This window comes from Empidonax traillii, unplaced genomic scaffold (assembly GCF_003031625.1).
Source record: "Empidonax traillii isolate 1590-97213 ecotype Southwest subspecies unplaced genomic scaffold, ASM303162v1 scaffold557:size1000685, whole genome shotgun sequence".
NCBI lineage: Eukaryota > Metazoa > Chordata > Aves > Passeriformes > Tyrannidae > Empidonax > Empidonax traillii.
This window is the reverse complement of record NW_020955750.1, coordinates 378,036-398,659: the sequence shown is the minus strand read 5'-3', so window position 1 is coordinate 398,659 and position 20,624 is coordinate 378,036. Positions and strand designations below refer to the sequence as shown.

General features: G+C 44.1%; 1 protein-coding gene across 6 annotated transcripts in view; it reads left to right on the top strand.

The window, feature by feature from the left end:
* The window catches only part of SHISAL1 (shisa like 1), a 167,626-nt gene that overhangs the window by 85,782 nt on the left and 61,220 nt on the right, over positions 1 to 20,624 (top strand). The window contains exon 1 of one of the 6 annotated variants that reach the window (XM_027897736.1): positions 5,386 to 5,511. The exons of 4 other annotated variants lie outside the window; for them this stretch is intronic. The gene's annotated coding sequence lies outside the window, so the exon portion shown is untranslated. Of the gene's footprint in view, positions 1 to 5,385; positions 5,512 to 5,686; positions 5,705 to 20,624 lie in introns of those variants that run through there. One more of the 6 variants, XM_027897737.1, reaches the window with a different exon arrangement.

The following is a 20,624-nucleotide window of genomic DNA, read 5'->3' as shown; positions in this document are numbered from 1 at the left end:
TAACAATCCCTCCCCTGAAGTGCAGCCATATTAGGAATGAAATGTAGCCACTGTTCAACAACCCAACTCTGCGTAATAATCTCTGACAGAAAGTGAACAGTGACAAAATGGAACTTGTGGAAAAACTATTAGCTGATATGCACTGTACAATAATTGAAGCAGTAAATTGCGGAGAACATAAAACTTGTCCCAGCATTTGCTGTCTTTTCCCTTCCCACTTCCCATTTGGTTTCCATAAATCTACTTCCATTGCAATTGTTCTTCCATCACTCTTTTTTTTTTTTTTTCTTATTAAGGATTCCACATACAACTCCAAATACTGCATTTAGCTGCATCACCATTTTTTTATTTTTTTTCCAAAACTGGAGGGTTTGGCTGGACACCGTGGCCACAGAGATCTACTTGGATTTTGGAGAGCCAAATCCTCTCTCTTTCTTTCCACTTCCTCCCTCCTCTCTCCACCAACATGAAGTTATACAGTCCCATCCAACTCTGAGTGTTTTGGAACTGATAACTTCTGTGCCTTGCACGGAATGATTCAGAAGGGTGGGTTGCCTTTTCTCAGAGAACTGTAAAGGTAGTTTAGCTTTTAATGTCAGACAGAAGCTCTACTCCAGCTCTGCACTCTCTGCTTTACAAGCACATTGTAACAGCCTTGTTACCTGTTAACCTTTTGGGAACAATCCTACCTTTTCTCTTAGGCAATCAGAGAAAGGGAAAGAGCAAAAAGGATCTAAAGGATAACAGGGGGGAAAGAGAGGCTGGGGGTGGCCTCGCTGAGCTGGTGAGGGACAATGCACCCCCTTGTGTGATATTTCTATGGTACAAGTGCTAATGGGTTTTAAATGTTGGCTGTTGGGGCATAACCCACTGTCTACACACAGAAGTAACCCCTAATTTTTATTTGCTCCCGCAAAAATAACTGTTTTCCCGTGTCTCCCTCCCGAGCAGCAGCTGGAGGGAGTGTGTGTGAGTAGGAGAGAGGTGCTGCAGTCTGGCTTGCTCAGGAATCCAAGGGAGGACAGAGCATCCTGAACTCACAGCAGGCTGCTCTGTGGGAGGAGGAGTGAATGTCCTTCCCTCCTCGATAGCAGGATTAATGCCAGTCCCACACCCTGGTGTGTGTTCTGAGGTGGGTTTGTTGGTACAAACCTGTACCACGAGCTGGCCTGGGAGAGGCACCTGCACTGTGCAGTGTTGTGACCCCCTCTGCTTCCCTGGATTGGGCTTGAAAGTCAATGTATATTTGGGTACATGTGATTTATGTGTGCATAAATCACACATCTAGAAGTCCTTGCGCTGACATAAGTAACTACTGGTCGGTCTCTCTTATAATCTTTTTTTTTTTTTTTTCTTTTTGGAAACCCCAGCTGATATAAACAATATATTTAATGTATTTATTATTTATGTTGTAGCTTGTTCTTTTCAAGCTCATGGCTCCAACAGTGTCTATGGAGCTTCATTCCAGTGTTCTGGGTTCTCATCCACTTTTTAAACATCATTTTTTTTCTTGCAAGCGAAACATAGATACTTACATCCATATATACAGCCTGGACAGCAGAGTGAAGCCTGTCCCTGAGTCATTTCCTTGACATTTAGCTCTGAAAACCATTTTTGGCAATTTTGGAGGGCCACGTGGTAGCCAGGGCCACGCCCAAACCACCTGAGTTTGGACTGCCCTGTTTGCAGTCAGCACTGGGATTGTTAATTCATTCCAGATGTCAACACTTCTCATCTGGAAGGACCTAATGCCTTAGGTGCACCTTGTTAGCAGGCAGGCACCTCTCAAAGGAAAATCCATGCAGGTTCTCCCTAGGTAATATTTAAAGTTGAGCTATGAAAGGTGACTGAGACAATACTTAAAACACTCTCTTTTCCAAGAACTACGTGGGAACAGTGTGTGTTTCATATCATAATAGACCAATGAAAACTACTGAAAAACACTAAAAGGTGAATTAGCCATTTCAAAAATGAACCTGATTACCGTGGTGTGCTGTTACTTCTGTGCTTATAATGCATTATTAAGATTTCCTGACCTTGCCTAGGGAAAACTGTATGTTAACAGTTAAACAGAGGGTGAAAGTGTGTGGAACTCCAAGGATGGAACAACATGGCCTTGTTGGCTTTGGCAAAGTACAATCTTCGGTGATGGAAACCTGAGAAATTTGGGGACCCACAAAGGCTTAGACATGCTTATCTTTGTGTGTAACTCATGCATGTAAATTGTTAAAGCATTTGGCCTCTGACAGGGTTGTTTCAGCACAGACTCTGCTCAGTAAAGCCCAGGGTGTGATCTTATCCTTGATGAAGTCACTGGGACTTTCTGTGGTAGCAAAGTTAGTTTTGGGAGCCAGCAGAGCTGCCCTGTAAGGGCTAAAATAGGAAATGAGCTACTCAGATGATGTGAACTGCAAAATAGTTCACAGCTTAACTTCAGAGGGGGGGGAAAGGGATTCTTTGAATAGTGGCTTTATGGTCTTCTTCATGATTATATTATTTACTGTGGTATCATCCCAAGGCCCAAAGGAGGTTCCCATCCAAGGCTTCTTCATATCACAGTTACACAAGCAATCACTGCTTTGCTCTAACCATCTTTTGTATTTTTATATAAAGCTTTAAATTCAAAACCTTGAAGCAGTATAGATGTGATCTGGAACACTGCCACAGTCAGCAAACCTGGTCTTAATACCACTTCCAGCACTGGTTTAAGCCAGAGTGATAGATTTTCTGTTTGATGTCACTCTCCACACCAAGCTATGTTCTTGAAGTTTACACTGTGACAGAAGTCATGATTTTAAACTGCATTTATTATGTGAGAGAGGAGTGCTAGAGCAGGAAGATTGTAACTATTTAAAAACACAAGAAGTGTCTACTAACTGCTTAAAATATAAGGCCAATTTTATTTTATATTTACTGCAAAAGAGCCATAAAACATCAAGCAGATGATGATGAGGCTGTTGGGACACAAGCATTTGGTTGCTGCATCTGGCATTAGCATGGGATGGCAGAGTCACTGATCAGGATTTAATTTTAATTTCTTGTCCTAATTTGCATTTCCTATTACTGTTTGTTGCATTTCAGCCCTGTGGGTTTGGGATCTGACCAAAAGCCAATTGAAAGCTCTAAACCCACTAAAAGTCCACCATTTCTTTCTTTCTTTCCTCCAAAAAGTTGAACAAAAAATAAACACCCTCCCTCCTGCTCTTTTCCCTCCACACATATATCCACTAGAAAAAGTGAAAATAGGCATGGATAACACAGGATCATTTGAGTCAGGTTTAAAAAAAAACTCTACCCATACCTTTTCCTTTGGTCACTCTTAACAACGGAATGGATGAGGGTGAGAGTTTGTCCCTTGGATAGAAAGAGAAGCACGAAAAAAAAGGAGTAGCTGAATCCTGAGTACCTCACAGGAATGGCTTTGAATCTTTGTGTATGTGTGGGAAGAGCTTCCTTGATACCATCTGCTTAAAAAGAAAAATAAAACCCCAACCACAAATGAAGAATAGGGAACAGAACAGCTTATTGCCCTTGTACTCTCAGGGTTTAGTGAAATGGAGGAATCAGCAGTACTACAGAGTTACAAGAAAGAGAGAAACAGATGAATTGGTGGTCCACCATTTTCTCTGCTCTGAAATTATTTTATGAAAAAATAGCAGCAGCCCACCCAGCCATAAGGAGTTTTATTTGGTGTCTGTAGCAGAATGAGCCCCAGTGGGACAGTGTAGCCCAGTTTTACGTGGCCGTGTAATGAGACATCCCAGCATAAGGAATTGGCACAAGCTGACAGGGGACCTTCATTTCTGTTTGAAATTGCTCAGCTTACAGCTTTTAAACAACTAAGTTTGCTAATGTGGAGGAAGTCATCATTTATATTCCTGCCTGATCTGAGAAGTAGCTCTGTGATTGTTCCTTTCCATGTGCAGGGCCTGTGCAGAAAGTGCAGTTCACCTGCTTCAATATTCAAAATGTGAAGTTTCAAGCAAGATTCTGAGTTAAAACATATCAGGAAGAGAGAGGCTAGGGTTAAGAAATGATGCTTTACTTCCTCCAGAACGTAATTATAGGGAAGCAGTTCAGAACATCCAGATTTTGTTATCAAGCAGTCTAATTTAAACATGGTTCCATCCTCAGACAATAAATAATGTACATGTGGTGGGCATGAGTCATCACACTTTCAACAGTGTCTGTGGAGCTCCCTGCTTTGCATGATTCCTGCATTAAAATGTAAATGAAAAGCAGTTTTTTATTAGAATTTGAATTCAGGAGAGAGGTCGTTTATAGACATTACTTAGATTAGACCTTCTGTGAGGTCACAGCCACCTGTTGGGCTACGAGGCTGTGATGCAAAAGGAGGGAGGGGGAGAAGGGGAAGCTTTGGCCGCCTTTTTTGAGAACTGAGCCGGCAAATCGCTGTACGAATCAGTGTCCAAATCTGCGTGCAAATCAGAGTCTTTCTATCTCAGGGCTGTTTCGGCGTTCATCTCGGAGGAGCAGGCTCTGCTGTTGCAGCAGCCGGGGACCACCGGGTGCGCAGACGAGCTTCAGAATCCTGTCTCAGCGAGAGGAGCCAGGAGGGCTCGCGTTGCGCTGCCCGTGCGTGTGTGTTGGCGTCACGGCTTTAAAAAAAAAAAAAAAAAAAGAAAAACCAAAAAAACCCAACAGGCTTCCAGTGCTGTAAGGCGTGCGATTACTCCCGTGCCTAAACTCCAGCTGGACGGAAAGCCCCGCCTAGCCGGGGCTGGTTTAGTCTGCGCTGAGAGAGGGAACTCGGACTCGGGGACTGTTCCCAGGCTGAGTCCGGGGATGCCCGCGGTGCTCACACCTCACACCTCCCTCCATCCTCGGCTCCCGCACCTGTGCGGGGAGGGCAGGGCAGCCCCGGCTCTCCCCAAGGGCGTTTTCCCAAGGAACCCAGAGCCAGGAGGGCGTTCAGCTCTCTGATCCCTCCGATTAAAGCGTCCCCGGTGGGGATCGCTTCTTACTGGGCTGCTGGATGCTCCCAGAGTAATTTAAAATCACTGATGCGCTGTTTATTAATATAATGCTCTTAACACTGAAAGTACACGTTAATCCCCGGCGCCCTCGCAGCGATGTGGGGGGGTGAGGGGGGATAACAAGGAGAGAAGGCAGGCTCGGGTTGTTGTTCGCGCTGGGAGCCGGGCAGGGACCAGCTCCCTGGGGACAGCTGGGCACAGGGACCAGCGTGGCCGGGAAAGGCGATCTGCGGGCTCCGCGCGGCTCCCGCACCTGCCCTGCCAGCTCCCCGCTACCTCCATCCCTCTTTCCATCCCTTCAGCCCCCTCAGGAGGGCAGGGAGCGGCCGCGCAGTGCCGGCAGCGCTCAAGCAGCGCGAATCTGGCCGGCAAGCCCCTCAGGAGGAGGAAGAGGAGGAGAAGAAGAGGGCAAGAGGTGCGCCCCGCTCCCCCGCCAGGTTTCACCTCCAGCGGTGATGCCACCAGCCTTGCCCATACCCCCAACCCCCCGAGGGCGCCGCCGGGCTTTCCCGAGGTGAGTGGCCACCTCCGGGCGGCTCTGCCCTTCCCCGGGACCGGGAAGGGCTCCAGGCAGAGCATCCCGCTCCGTGCGGGAAGGGAGCGCCGGAGCCCGGGGAAGTTCTCGTGCGGGGCAGGGGAGGAGTGGCGGCTCCAGCTGCTGAAAAGGACACGCGTGGGAGCGGGAGGCACCTGGAGAGCCGGCCCAGGTGGAGGGAGAGCAGCTGGTTGGAGCGGAGGCGGGGGGAGGAAGGGAGAAGGTGGGGAAGCGGGCGGGGACGGGAGGGGATGGATGGGGGAGCCGCAGAGCGGCGAGATGGGGAAGGAGGTGGCGGCGGCTCCTGTGCATCGGCGCCTGGGCTGAAGCACCCGAGAGGAACAGGCGCAGGCTCACGTTAGCACCACCGGAGCCGAGTTTTCCTTCGGGGATTCGCCGTGTAACTGTTGGGAAAAGTGGCTGTGCTCGGGGAGCGACTGAGCGCAAGGTTAGGCGCGGCTTTGTGCGGCGCTTCTGATGGGCGGGAGGTGGCGGATCGCGCTTCCCCAGGCGCTGCCGGAGACCTGCGGGCGCCGTGCCTGGTTCCCGGAGCGGAGCAGAGCCCCGGGGAGGGAGCGGAACCTCTGGAGGGGAGGAGAGCACCCGGCCCGCCTTGGGATGCGCGCCCGCAGCCGTCTCTCCCTCACCCCGCGTTTGGGAAACTTTGTGTGCTCCCGGGGCCGGGGCGGTGAGTGCATCCCGGTGGACCGGGATGGCTTGTCCTGCTTGTTTGCCATTCTCCGGGCTGCTGGCAGCGGGTTATGTGACTATTTGCTTTTGGGATCAATGTTTATTTACGGGGCTCAGGTATTAATCACTCGTGTCTCGGAAAGCTCATTAGCGGTGACTTGTTTCCATGACAACGGGACCCCTCGGAGCCTTCGGGGTTATCTGTTTGCCCGATTTAATTATTTATTTATTTTCTTTTCATGAGGCGTATTTGTACTAGTGTCGTGTTTTGTCATCGAGGAGGAAAACAGGCAAATAAACCCTGTGTGATCCTGTGGCCCCTGTTCGGTTTTCCTCTAACGCTCAATTATTTGCCCAGACTTAATTAACGGTATATGAATGGGATTAAGCAAGTGTGTGAGTGATACAAGATTTCTTAGTACTTGTTTTGATGCCTTTGCCTCCTTCAGCTATAGAGCTCAGACTAATAAGACATGGTTTGACTTGTCTCTTGTTCAGAGCGTCAGTGCTAAAAGAGTGTGATGTTTGCTATCTTTTTGTTTGTGTATCACTCAGCAGCACAGAAGCCTTTGAGGAGCTTTGAGGTGCTTGTAACTGCAGCTTTATTGCTACGGCAGAGCTGGGGATCGGTAGTGAGTTATTGTGTGACTCTGTCACCTTCCCGGGCTGTGACCTTGACAGGTCTCTTAACTTGTTCATATCCCATCCTGCTCAACGTGCTCTGAGCTAATCAAACAAAACACTTGGTCTGAGATGGAGCACTGTTAAAACTGACAGTAGATTATTTTCTGTTGCAGGAGTAAACATATCCTATACATCCCATTTCCCCAGCGGTATAGGTGAAAATCCCTCTTCTTAAATCCGGTCTTTATTTAACTCAGCACAGCTGGCTCTTCAGATAATGTGTGCTGTTATCACCCCGCTGAAAACAGCGGTTCTAATCCCATTTTTGCTAACTACCAATTACTGCTGTCCTGGGTTACCTTCTTCAGAGTCAGGTAAAAAGGAGAGTCTTTAGCATTCTGGAATTTGTAGAAAAACTGAATGACAGCCTTGATCACTTGTCTAGGCATTGCAACAGGAGAGGGACTTAAATGCTTTTTGAGAGCAAGCAAACACCCACTTTTAACTTAACTGTATGTTAGGTTAAACATCTGAAACTGTTCTACCGATTTGCCTGGTTTTGCAAGAAACATTTTAATATATAGTGTTACTGGGAGAAGAACTATATATATAGTATTACTAGTTGAGAAGCACTGGGAGTGTGTAAGAAACGTCTGAGAATATACAGTTCTAAACTAAAATACAGCCTGAGAGATGTTCAGTTGTGACTGGTTTAGATTACAGGAGTAGGAAGTTATAATAGCAGGGGAACCTCAGTATGAAGCACGCATTTTGCTGCCTTCTTGAAACACTCCTTTTAAGTGAATAAGCTTTTATGAAATAACTGTCTCTCTCATACTGTGAGAAAGAGTCAGCTCAGTCCAGCAAAGTGCCAAAACACACCTTGTTCCAGATGCATTAGAGAAGGCAAATCATACTTCAAGCTTTTACCTAAACATCCCAAAGAATCAAGGCCTGTGACCTTGACTTTTGTATTCTGGTTTTTAGCGACTTGGTAGGGAGACATCTGTCCAAAAATACTTCTTGTGAGATGATGAATTTTTTACTACTTAGTGCTGCAGAGTCAATACAGGCAGAGAGGAAGTGATCTATCTAGGCTTTACTCTGTGCTTTACATCCTCTGTAAAGCTCAGTCTTTTATTACAGGTGCTATTAAGAAAAACAGACATTCCAGTTCAGACCCTGGTTGCCATTAAGGGAAAAAAAATACTAATCTTAATTTTATTTTTTTAAGGCTGATAACTGGCAGTAAGAAAGATAATTCCTAAGAAACCCTCTTACTTCTGGAGGTATTCTTCAGAACAAAAATCACTTGAGGTTGTAAGAAGGCAGCTGAGCAAATGAGCTGTCAATGATGAAGGTGTTCTGTATGAGGGAGTGGAAAAATCTACATGGATATGCAGTCTGAATCTATAGATATGGATGATGATATTGGTTTACATTGTATTTTACTCAGTGTTACAGCAGAGTACCTTGGCTATAATGTGCACTGGTTTTCATAAACAAAAATGCTTCCAGTGGTGTTTATGTTCAAGGTACTACCTATTGCTCAAGCTGCCTGTTGCTCATGCTTTGCTGTCCTGTGGAAATAAGCTTAATATTGTTTGTTTCTGTGGTGTTGGAAGTCCCTCGACGGGGATGAATAAGATGCAGGACCAGTATTTAGTGGAGGTGGTTGAGCTTCTTTCTTTGTAACCCATCTACTCTGGACAAGTCACTTTTCCCCTCTAATTGAACTTTTCCCTGGTCCTCCTCTCCCTATTTCTCATCACTCAGTGTTGCTTGTTTGGATCGTTAGGATCTCCAGGGCAGAGTCTTCCCCTGTGCATACTCTGTGCCCAGACAGATCTCTGCCAGAGCAGAAGAATGTCAGTGCAGCACAATAACAAGAAACTATAGCCAACATTTTTCCTGTGTTGGTCACTGGGATCTTTGCACGATCCCCAATTACTGGCTGAGAGGCACTGAGGCTGTTGCAGATCAGTGTGGAGATGTACAGGAGGAGCTGCCTCCAGTGCTGCTTTTCCTTAACACTGCTTTTGCTGAACATACTTGAAGGAAACAGCTTTCAGAGAGAAAAGTTCACAGATCTGTACTCCAAGGATTTGGGAATAAAGAAAGGCTCATTCCTGCCTTTCCTGAACACCTGTTTGCTATCAGGTTGACTGTACTGGCTTTCTGGATGTAAAAATAAGGCAGCTATGAATTTAAAATAGAAATTGGTAGCAAGAGGAGAGCAGAAACCAGCACTAAATATGTGAAGTGGCATCTTGATTTTCTTCTTCTTTTGTTTTTGGTGGTGTGGGGTTTTTTGTGGTTTTTTTTTTTTGTTTTTTGTTTTTTGGTTTTTTTTGTCTTCTTTTCCAGTGCTTTTAGGAGGGAGAAGGGCAGATAAGTTACCAGTTATACTTTTTGAGCTTATAAAATACGCAGCTTCATTTGACAGGGATGAGTAACGATGTTAGGAAGGTACGAGAGCTGTTTCTGAGTTATTCCAGTTGGGAGCTCTATTATGTTCTTCATAAACTACTATAAAGTGTTTCCACTTCAAAATGTGCTGTGCCTGATTCAGCTATGTTATGTTGGTTTTTTTGGTTTGGTCTTAATTTCAAAATCACTCTACTAATCAATACTGGTGCTTTCTCATAAAACAGTCTTTTAGGTTGAGGCAGGATTGTTTCCTATGAAAGGTTTGCAGATGAATACTGACTTTTAAAGTGAACTTTTCTGTTCTATCTGGTAGATTTACTTCCATCTTTCACCAGAATTTGACTGCTACACTTATGATAGAACAGAGAATGTATTTTTGTATATGAGTGGTAGAGTAAAACTCTTCTGTTTCAGTCATTTTAATCTTTTAAAAAGTGAGATTTCTTAAATATGACGATGTAGAAAAGCTCCTTCCTGACCTTTCATTTGCTCACCATATTTTTAACGGAACTGGGTACAATCATTTCAAAACTACTTAGACTTTTAAGGCCCAGCTTCAAAAGAACTCCCCAAAAATCTGTTAAAAAAATCTTCTAAAAGATTTATTCTGGAGGGAAATGTCTCCCACGTCTCTAGGATGCCACATATTACACCCCTGCAAGTTCACAGGCACAACCTTTCTTGTCACATCGGGAGTTTTGGACCTGGGTGTATTTTTTACTTGTAAAACAGGGGAAAAGAGACATCAGCTGAAATTACTTGTAAATTCAAGTGACTTCCTTTTCTGTTTGTTGCTCAAACCACTGCTGGAGTTGAGTAGCACCTCAAGCAGGGATTCTGCACCACCTTTTCCCTTCAGCTGACGTGGTACAGCTCTGCTTTGATGGCACAGCTGCTTTGCCCAGGCTGGTTTTTTGTGGGAGATGTGCTCTGCCTGGCTGTGCAAGGGAAGCCAAGGTGCAGATAGATCTGTGATGTTCCCAGGGAACAAGGCAGGGAAAGGCCTCACCTCTGTGTGTGCAGCAGCCCCAGCAGCCTGCCAGCTCCTCCTTCAGAGTCTCTGGGTTTGTAGGCTGACCTTTCCACACTGCTGAGGCTTAGCAGGCCCACCCAATTTTCTCACTTTATGCCAGGATGTCTGATGTTGCAGACAGGGAGTCTGTTCCTGCTCTATTTGGAGGCAAGGGCAGAATGCTCACTGATTTCCATAGGAACGAGATGTATTCCTAAACATACTTCAGTAGCTAGAAGGAAACTTCCTAATAAAGAACCAGACTGTGACATTACACAAAACATGAAGCATTGTTCGAGGCTTCAAAGCTCTCAACAGCAACATGTCTGCAGACCAGGCACTGCAAACAGCAAATCCCAGGGCATTCCTGGCAGGACTGTGGAGGATTATCCACTCTTCTGCCCAGAGGAACAACGGAGGCTTCAGCACCTTACTGACAAAATCCTGTTTATTCTGTTGTATGCAACTCAAGCCCCTCAGGCTGTATCAGGAATGGAACTGAAGAAGCAGTGGATTTCCCACATCAAGCGGGAAAGGCAGGGGGATTTCAGTTTACCTGAAGAAGCAAGATACCCTTTCCCATGCCCACCCGTGTGAAGACTGTTGGAAGTTACCAGGGAAAACTTGGGACTGCAGTTCTGCTGCTTTGAGTTGCTGTGCTCCAGCCAGAGGGGTTCCTCACTAAAGCTACTTCTTCTTCCTTTTGGTTAGCAATTTTTTAAGGTGGGGGCCTTCCACCCCTCATCTTACTTTTACTGCCATTCCTACGTGAAACCTTTTTTTTTAGGAGAGATTGATACGGATTACCTAGAGCCTGCTGGAGGCAGTGGTTTCCAAAATGGAGCTCACAGATACCTGTGATCCCTTACTTGCTTTCCAAAATCCACCTATTCCATTAATTTTACCTTTGTTCTGTCCAAAGAGAGCTGTCAAGGTGCAAGGAAGTGGTGGAATGATATAGGTGGTGCATTTGCCATCTGTGTTGCATTCCCAAACGTGAAAGCTCCAGGGCTGCTTTTCCACACAGTTTTCAGCTTGTGGTAGTCAGGAAATACCATTTTCTCTGGTTATCTCACATCTCTGACCGGTTTGTTTTTGTGGTGAACACCTGGGAGATTGTGTTTTTTTTTCCTCTGGTGTGTCTTAACAGCATCAACACTTGTTAAATCCTTCTTCATCTACTCCCCTGCTGAATAATTACACTTCTAAAAATTAAAAGCTTTGTCTTGTAAAGCACGTGGCTGACGTGCTTTCCCATTATGTCCCTTCTCAGGTAATTAATATTTTACCATTCAAAAATACAGGCAAAACTCTAGAGAGAAAAACTTTTCCAAGGACACTGTGTCCACTTTAGACACTTATCTTTGAATGGCAAATATAAATGTTCAACATGCATTAAAAACCAGAGTAGTGGTATTGTCCTAATCTAGTTATGGTTGGGTTCTTTGTTCCTGTCTTGGTTTTTTTTTCCAGTATTGCATGTCATTGGACAGAAAGCTGCCAAGATAATAGACCAAACTTCCTATTGCAAAGACATAAAATATTTCTGTTTCTAAGGGTACAAACACCCCAAAACGCAGACCTTGAATACAAAACTGATTGAGTTATTTGCTTGAAAGTTGTAAAGGAGGACACAACAACATCCAGGAGTGGTGTCAGCCACTTTCATAGTCCTGAAAGTTTCATAGTCCTGAAAAGTGTATCCAAAAGGAGGGGTGTGTTGTTGGAAATGAATGGAAACTGAGCAACATCTTCACAGGATGATTTTCATTGCTGTTTTGTGGTGGAAGAAAAGAATATAAAAAATACATTCGTTCTCCTAAGATTCACTCAATATTGAAACCATTTTAATGAAGTCAATTCATTGCAGTCGTGCTTGTTGCCTCCTTTGAATATGTGGAGCTTTAAGAGTAGCTCGCTGTGCTCCTGCTGTAAAGTGTTGTGACGTGGCAGTGTTTCGTCGATTAAGATAGTGCTGAAATTTCGTTTTTTGGAAGCACTGCTGGCAGAGTTTTAGAAACCTGGACCCCAGCCAGAAAATGAACAATCACCAAAGCCAACTGTGCAGGGAGATTCTATACACACGAGTTGGAGGCTGTTAATTAGTGCTCGGTGTTGCAGCCTCTCTCATCCGTGTTTGGGTGAATCCGTGCAGTGGTCACTGAGCCACGTCCTGTTCCACAGCCCTTCAAGGGCAGGTGGCACGTGGAAAGGGTCCTGTGGGCTTGGTGCTCCTCTAACCTGTGAGAGGGTTTCTATCAGGAACAAAGTTTGCATAAGAAACCAGCTCACATCATACGTTACTTTTTAGGAGCCTCACGCGTGGAACTATAGTGATAAATTACATGTTCATCTTGCAGCAATTTGCCTTTATTTCAGAATAGAACAGGTGAAGAGTTCCTGGGCAGGCCTATAATATTTCTTTATATGAAATAGCTGTTTTCAAGACTTTTACAGGTCCATGGGCAAGTTCCCTTTTATTTGAGGGGGAGCAGCCTCAAGCCCCACGTGCCTGAGGGAAACTGTTGTGAAAGCAGAACCTTGCCAAGTCCCCTCTGCAGGAATTGGGATGCAGTCCTGGGCAGGGAGCTAAATATAGCAATGGGAAATTTATGAGGAAGGGAACTGGCAGTAATGACAGTCCTTTTGCCTTTCTGCTCCATATCATCAGGGCCATGACCTCATTGCAGTCATAGAGAAGTGGTGGGATAGCTCCTGGGACTGGAATGCTGTCATGGATGGCTACATTCCTTTTAGGAAAGACAGGGCAGCAAGGCCAGGTGCTGGAGCTGCTGTTTGTGTGAAGAGCAACTGGAATTTATTGAGCTCTGCCAAGGAGTGGGTGAAGGAGGAGTTGGGAACTCATGGGTAGGGATTAAGGGACAGGCTCGTGTGGGTTTTACCATCAGGACACCTGATCAGTAAGAGGTTTTCTACAGACAGCTACAGAAGTAGCCTCAGGATCACAGGTCCTGGCTTTTTGAGGGGGATTTCAGGCACCCTGACACCCACAGTTTAGGGCTCTAGAAGGTAGAGGGTTCCAAGAGAGCTGGTTAATATTCCAGCATCACTTCCTCCAAGCTCAGGATCGGAGCATCCCTGTGCCCTTCTCCCTCAGTCTTCTGATTGTGACTGCAGTGGGAGATTCTCAGTAGCATAAACGTGAGTCCAAATGACTGAGAACTACAAAGAATAGAATTTATTGATTTATGTATTGATCATTAGTGACATTACTCTAAACTTGCTGCAGCGGTGGGAATGAAATACAGAATAAATATATTCACAAGGTTTCACAGTTTGAAGCATTTAAGAGATGATTTTTCTCTTTTGTTCTTCTCTGAAATTTAATTGAGTAGCCTCAGACCAATGGGAATTATAGTCCAACCTTAAAACATCAAGCAAGAGCTCCCAGCATGCTTTTCATAAGCATCTTGTACTGTGCTGTCTCCCAGAAAGCCCTAGTCAAGACTTCTTTAGGCAGGCACAGAATTAAGGAAGTCTTGTCATTTGTTTTAATTAATTACCAAAGTCAGGACTGACTGTGTTTTGCAGTGTACTGCTGGCTTGGGCTGGGCTGATAAAGCTTGGGTGTCCAGCAGCTGCCTGCAAACTTCCAAAATTCACCACTCTCCTATCTCAAAAGTGTTTCTCATTCGTATCATCCACATGAAATGGTACTGGGGACAGTGGCAATGGTTTTGTTTCATGCAGTACTGATCAGACTCTGGAAAATCCTCTTCCTCTTTCATGAGCCTAATTCCTCTTTCCTTTCCTTTTTTCCTTTCTGTGGTGTATGAAGTAAAGGTTCTGGTGTTTTAGTTTCAAGCATCAAAACCAAACAAATGTTTATCTCATTCAAACATTAATGTTTTCTTTTCTTTTTTTTTTTTTCTTTTTTTTCCTTGTAATTCAGCTGCCAAAATAACAAAAAACACCAGACAGTAACACAGCTTTTGTGGAGAATTTGTACCTGGCACAGAGTGGCCCTCCAAAAGAACACGTATTTTCCTGCAAATTGAGTTGCTGAGCACATGATATGATCAGTTGGTTTCTAGAGTCCTCATCACCACAAGCCCTCAGAAGTCCTGTCTTCTTGCACAGGAACATTTTCCATGACTGAAAAGTTTATTTCCATGAACTCAAAGAGTTTAGGAAACCACTATAAAACCCTGGAAGTTTTAAGGGAGTAGATTAATTATGTCCTTTTCTTGAAAACAAAGCTAAGACACCGTCCTCAAGGAACTTGGTGTCTTCCATTCTTGAGCCCATACTGGCTGTGCTTATCACAGAATCGCAAACGTTTTCAGTCTGCTTGCAGAAAGTGCTGTTAATGTGAAGTGGAAAAGTATTTTTGATAGATAACTCTCGGGTCTCACGTGTTATTTATACTCCCATGCTGAGTGCAATCCATCAGCACGATGGTTTTGTTTATTTGGGGAGGAAGGATGTAACCCAAAATAAATTGTTTTGCTATGAGCAGCAAAGCAGACCCAGTAAAACAAGCCATGTGTTAAAGTGTTTGCTGCTGTTAAAAAAATGTTATATATGACAAAACCAAACAGTGATCTAACAAGTACAGAGCCTAAATTTTGAAGCAGCAAGCCATGATGGATGTGATGGAAATTCATCAGGATCTCTGCCTTCCTCTCCCTTTGAAAGGGATCCAGAATTTCCAGCAAGACTAAGCAGAAAGGGCAATGATTGAAATACATAACAAGCACCTAATCAATGTTGAATTTGTTCTATGACAAGAGTGAAGGATCTCTGAAAATGTATAGATAGGAGTAGTCAGGAGCAGTTCCCCCACATTAGAAGGATGAAATAGTGTCTGAAGAATGTGCTGCTTTAAGATAGAAGCAGTAAAGTACCACTTTAGGTTTAAAAAAATTTAAAAAATTATTCTGGAGGTTTTTTAGTGGTATGTTGTATCAGTTTTTGGTCAAAACTGAAGTTCACCAGAACACAAACCCTTCCTTATTTTTCACTGTATGAAGCACCACAGAGCAGAAAGCAAACTCCTCAAACCACAAGAGATCAGCAGGACGGTCAGGCATAAATATCTCTGCAATGTTAGAGCCCTCAAAAAGGGGAAATAATAGAGGTAAAATCTCATTTCTCTCTGAATGTGCTAACAAAAGGGAATACCTGCTTTCCTAGAGACAACTTAAGGAGTATACAAGCCTGGTTTTCCTGAAGACCTTGTTCTACAGAGGCCACAGACTAAGCAGACAGACCATAAGCGTGCTGGAGCTCTTGCCTGCTGGATCTGCAGGGTCCAGAGCAGTTGTGTTTTGAATTCCTAGACATGAGCTGTCTGTAGACAATAATTAACTGCACATCAGTACAGTGGCTTTGGCCTTTGACATCACTCTGCCTTCAAGGTGTAGCAGAGTGTTTGAAGAGTGTTATTGTGTGCTCTGACACTGAGCTGTGACTTCTTTTTATTCCGTAGTTGAAGAATTCAGAGTTGGGTCAGCTCTTCAGGAAGGCACGGAGAAGAGTGGGTTTTAGGTATCAAACAGTGACATTTTGTTCCTGTAGCTGAACATCAGCGCTTGAGGCCACAGCAGTTTGGGTTTGTCCAGAAGCAGACTTTCAGACAGCCTGGAGATCATTTTCTAGTACCAAAAGCTTTCAGAAAACTGCTCTTTGTGGCCATCAAAAGGTGAATTTTAAGCCACGATCTGTTCTCGCATAGGTATTTGCAGGGATGGGGGACAGGGCCAGGAGACTGGACTTTGGTGTGACTATATGGGATTGGGCAGATGACACAAAAAAGGATGTCAGAGTGGGTATTTGGGTCAGGTTAAGCATCCATCTAACTTGCTGCCATGTCTGTTGTATTCCCCCAGACAGACCCTCTCAGCTTCTGGCCCTCTGCCTCACAGGTGCCTCCAGCCTGTCAGTAGAGTCCCAGTTTTGTGGTTAATATCTGTTGGTGGAGGGTTTATCCATGGGATTTGTTTAATTATTCTTAAAAGATAAGGAAGCTTTTGTCACAGGGAGAAATCCAGTAAAACTGCACACGGGGGGAGGCGAAAACCACCTCCTTCTGTTTGTTTTGGAAGTGCTATCTGGCAGTGCTGTAATTCTTGTCTGATCAGAAGTGACGTGTGATTGCTGTCTGCTCAGTTTGTCAAGGCAGCTTCAAAATTTTTATGGACTTTTATGAGATTCCTTCCCAGCTGAGTCTTCCTGGTCTGTTTAAATGCTTTGCATACAGCAAACATTCCACACCTCTTGCAATCCTTTTCATTCCCCTCCTGATCCCTTTCCAGCTCTAGAGATGTAGAAAAACCCATAAAGTAGTGCCGTGCTATAATGAGCTTTTGGGGTTTTACCCTTTTTTTTTCTTTCTTTCTTTTTTTCTTATCAGCTTCTGAAATTCTGCTTGCCCCCGAGTTATAAATCACCATCTGCATAGAACTGATGTGCACAATTTTATTTTAGATGCAGTAGCCCACCCAGTGCTGAGCAAACCCTGTGCAAAGCTGGTGAGGGGAAGGGCTTTCTTCCCTGCATCCCTTTGCATTTACCAACGTGATTTTCACATTCCATTTTATCCCCCAGTTACTCAGGGAGTGGTGGATCCCACTGGAATGGTTTCTGGGTGAAGGCAAGGAAGTGTCCTGCCAGGCTGTGGGTGCTTTGGAGAGGGAGTCAGCTCAGTGTGAGGGAATGTGTGTCTTGGGACTTGTCATAGGTTTGAGGAACTGGAACTTCTAAGTTCTCTAATATAAATTTGGCCAAGAAATTCTGTTAATTCTGTGCATTTCTTTGCCTTCTAACACAGAGTCTCTGGAAGACTGAATGGGCAAAACCTGACAGGGAGGTTAGGGAGGAGTAGTGACAGCAGGAACGTGGAAGGTCTGCATTACCAGTTTTCAGCATCAAGGGCAGTGGTGGGAGAGGGAAAATGAGCTGGAATCACAAAAAAGAGATAAAGGTTGATCTTCACGAGAAATCTGTTAACTTAGAGCATCTTGATAGCAAAGTGACAACACGGTCAGTTGCTTGATCAGCTGAGAGCACAAACATTTCATAGAACACGTGCCCTCTGGTTGTTAATCTGTAGATTTTTGAGTTTCCTCAGCTGGCAGCTCAGCAGAGGAGCAGTTTTTCACTGTGGTTCCATGCTGTGTTTCTTGTGCAGATTTAAAGTTTCTGAGGCAGAAATGGCACTTGGTTTTTGCTCACTGTGCAGTTTTTTGGTCAGCAGTAGGAGTTGGGCTCCTTGGTGCTGAGAGAAGGGACCTTCAAAGTGATCAGAATTCCCTGCGCTTATTCAGACTGCTTTAAAAGTGGCTATAATGTGTGTTCTCAGGGATTCAGTAGTTGGGCTCCTTTTGTAAAGCAGTTTGAAGATCTGTCCCCTCATAAAACAAAAAACAAGAAGAAAAGTCTTCAGGGTTATCGAATCTTCCTTCCTCTATAAACCATAAGTTTTGCCCACATGGAAAAGAGCAAAGTTTTCAGTGAGTCATTGGATTTTTAGGGATTTTCCCTCCTGGTGACTTCACCTTGGTTATGGCATGGGGAATCATTACATCCTTGGGAAAACAGATTTCTGTTACTGGTGTTGCAAAGGAATTTGGTCCTTTGTGGAGTCACAGAGTGTTCCTAGACAGGGTACTTGGGAGAAACACTGTCCAGCTAGTGAGTTTATCTCCAGGAGACAGAACAATCATTAAACTTTATAAGCAGCAAACAATAACAGATCACATACTGAAGGGAATTGAGTTATTTTTGCTGTAGCCCTTTGTTGTGGCGTCTTTGTGGTCTCCTGAACAGTGCGAAGTGCCTCCATTTCCAAACATGGTATTAATATTATTTCTATTTATTTTTAGGGAATTCACCTTCTTGCTTTGATTTACTATGCAGATTCTGGTTCTTTCTGGAACTGTTTAGACTCTCTAGTCATGCTGGTTTACTATTTCTTTTAGGTTAAAGCATCAGCATTATTAATACTCTTGAACCTCAACTAAACCTCTTTCCATGAGGTGTTTGATTTTTAAAGTTTGGATATCACATTTTGGCTAACCATGGTGACTTTGGTGTGCCAAATACAAGTGTAACAAACAACCTCTTTGATTTCAGGATGATAATCTTGCTTATCTTCTTCTAAAACCTTGTACCTAACCGTTAAATAAAATACTTTTGAATTAATGATCTTACTGACATGTTATGCAAGCTCTGGTTCTTATGTGCTCTTGTTAAGTAACAAAATCCTCTTGCATCTGTTCTTCACGTGGCAAGAAGCTGTCTTGCCACCAGTTGACCTTTCAGTATCAGAGTTCTAATGCTTGTACCAGTTTGGGTTCCTTGCAGCTTGTTGTCCACTGCACAGTTGGATTTTTCTCACTTGACACATCCCCATTTCCTCAAGGAAGCTCAAGGCTGCCTCTTCCAGTGCTCTTTCTGTGTTTCTCTTGTATGTTGTAGTTACAGCCTGGTCTCCACTCAGTGCAGTGTCTGTTATTTATCTCCAGTGACATTCCATAGCTGGCCCTCTCTGTCAGATTTGACTAAAAGACAGTCAACTGCTGTGAAAAACAAGGTTTCTCAAAACTGTCTCCCTTACCTGGTGCTCAGGGCTGGTAGGCAGGAGGTGACTCATTGATCTGGATGTATTCCTGCACAGTGCAGTTCTCTCCACCTGCCCTCATTCACGGGAGTCAGCAGCACGTTCCTTGTCTTCCAAATGGAGATGTCCATGTTGATTTGCATGTGGAGAGTCCTTCTCTGTTGAGCTGGGTGCAGATACAGATCTGTGTGCTGCAGAAAGTTTCTGAAGAGAGGTGAGATGTATCCCAGGGGAATTTCTGCTTAGGGACCCATAATACCTCTCCATACTTGATTTTAGAAATGAAGCATGGGGCACTGCAGTCTTTACCCCAAGAGCTGGGCTTTACAAGGCTGTGTCTAGAGCTGGGGAGCAAGGCCAGTCATCACAGCTAATCAATCCCTTATCATCTTGGGCCAGTAGGCAGATCCTGCTTTAGATAATATAAGCTTACCCAGAATAATCCCAATATCCCTGTTTTACTGGATAAGTACTCAGTCCATCCTTTTGATGATGGACAAGCAAAGCAAACTGAGACAACAGAGCTCCAGCGCACAAAAAATTCAAGCCTTGTGTATTCACTACTGCAGTACTGACATTTCAAACAAGGCCCTTCACAGGTCTGTGCAGTATTGTTTAACTAGTAATCTAGTAAATATATTAAAACATAATTGATTTATTTTAAGGTTCCTAAATTCTGCTTGTTCTCATGGGTTGCTCGTGGCTGTTAAACTTTGAATTCTTTGGAGGTGAGAGACTGGGGAGAGGTGAGCTGGCAAAAGTCACACTAAGGTGCCCATTGTGTGGTACCAGTTAAAGAGATGTGGGCTTAAATGAGGCAGAAATTTCCTCCATCTTTGGGTCTGAGACACTGGGCAACAAAACTGACAGTGTTCCAAGTAGTTTGTAAAGTGACTTAACTTAAAACGTTACTCAGTGATGAAGTATTGCACGATGATTATTATGGAAATAAAAAATACCACTCTTCCTGTTGTTTCCACTTAAGCCCTTTCTTAGCTACCCTTGTTCTTAAAAGGGCTGGGACAGCCTCTGAGTTTTCATTCTGCACAATTGGTTTTAGTTTCAAAGTGTGCTTAGAACAGAAAACTCCTGTAACCATTACAGTGCTCAAAAATACCTTGCCCGTACAGTTACCAGCAGTGAGTAAGTGCTAATGTTTTTTCACTAAGTACAGTTTCCTAAACATCTGAAAGAAATGTGCTTTTATTACCCAAAGACAGATACTTGTTCAGCTGGGCTCCAGCCCGTGGTTTGCATAGGCTTGCTTCATATGTGCACCATCCTTCTCATTCCTGGACCCTGTTGTTAAGCAGCTTTTTCAGCTGTTGGCCCATCTTCTCACTCCTCATTTTTGTTATTAATAGCCTACTCCTACTAGTTTCTTGTTTTCATTTATATAGTCCACTGTGTTTCAGCACAATTATTAGGTGATTTTTACTGAAAAATGGTAAAAAGGCTTTTGGAATAGGTTTTAAAACATATTTCAGTGGGTTTGAAAACCAAACGTGTCACATGTAGCAGTTTGAGACGAGGTATTATAATTTCTAGATTAATCCAAAAGATCAAGCTATTAAGTGGAAACACCTTTAAGAACTTGCTGATATATAAAGTTTTCATTACACTGAACGTGCGCCGTGTGTTGTGATAATGAAAATCATTGTTTTCCTGGTCATTCAGGGGTCAGGACTGCGCAAGGTTCTGCCACCTCTTTCTCTAAACCTGTCCTGTGCCCTTCTTCAAATACTCGAGACG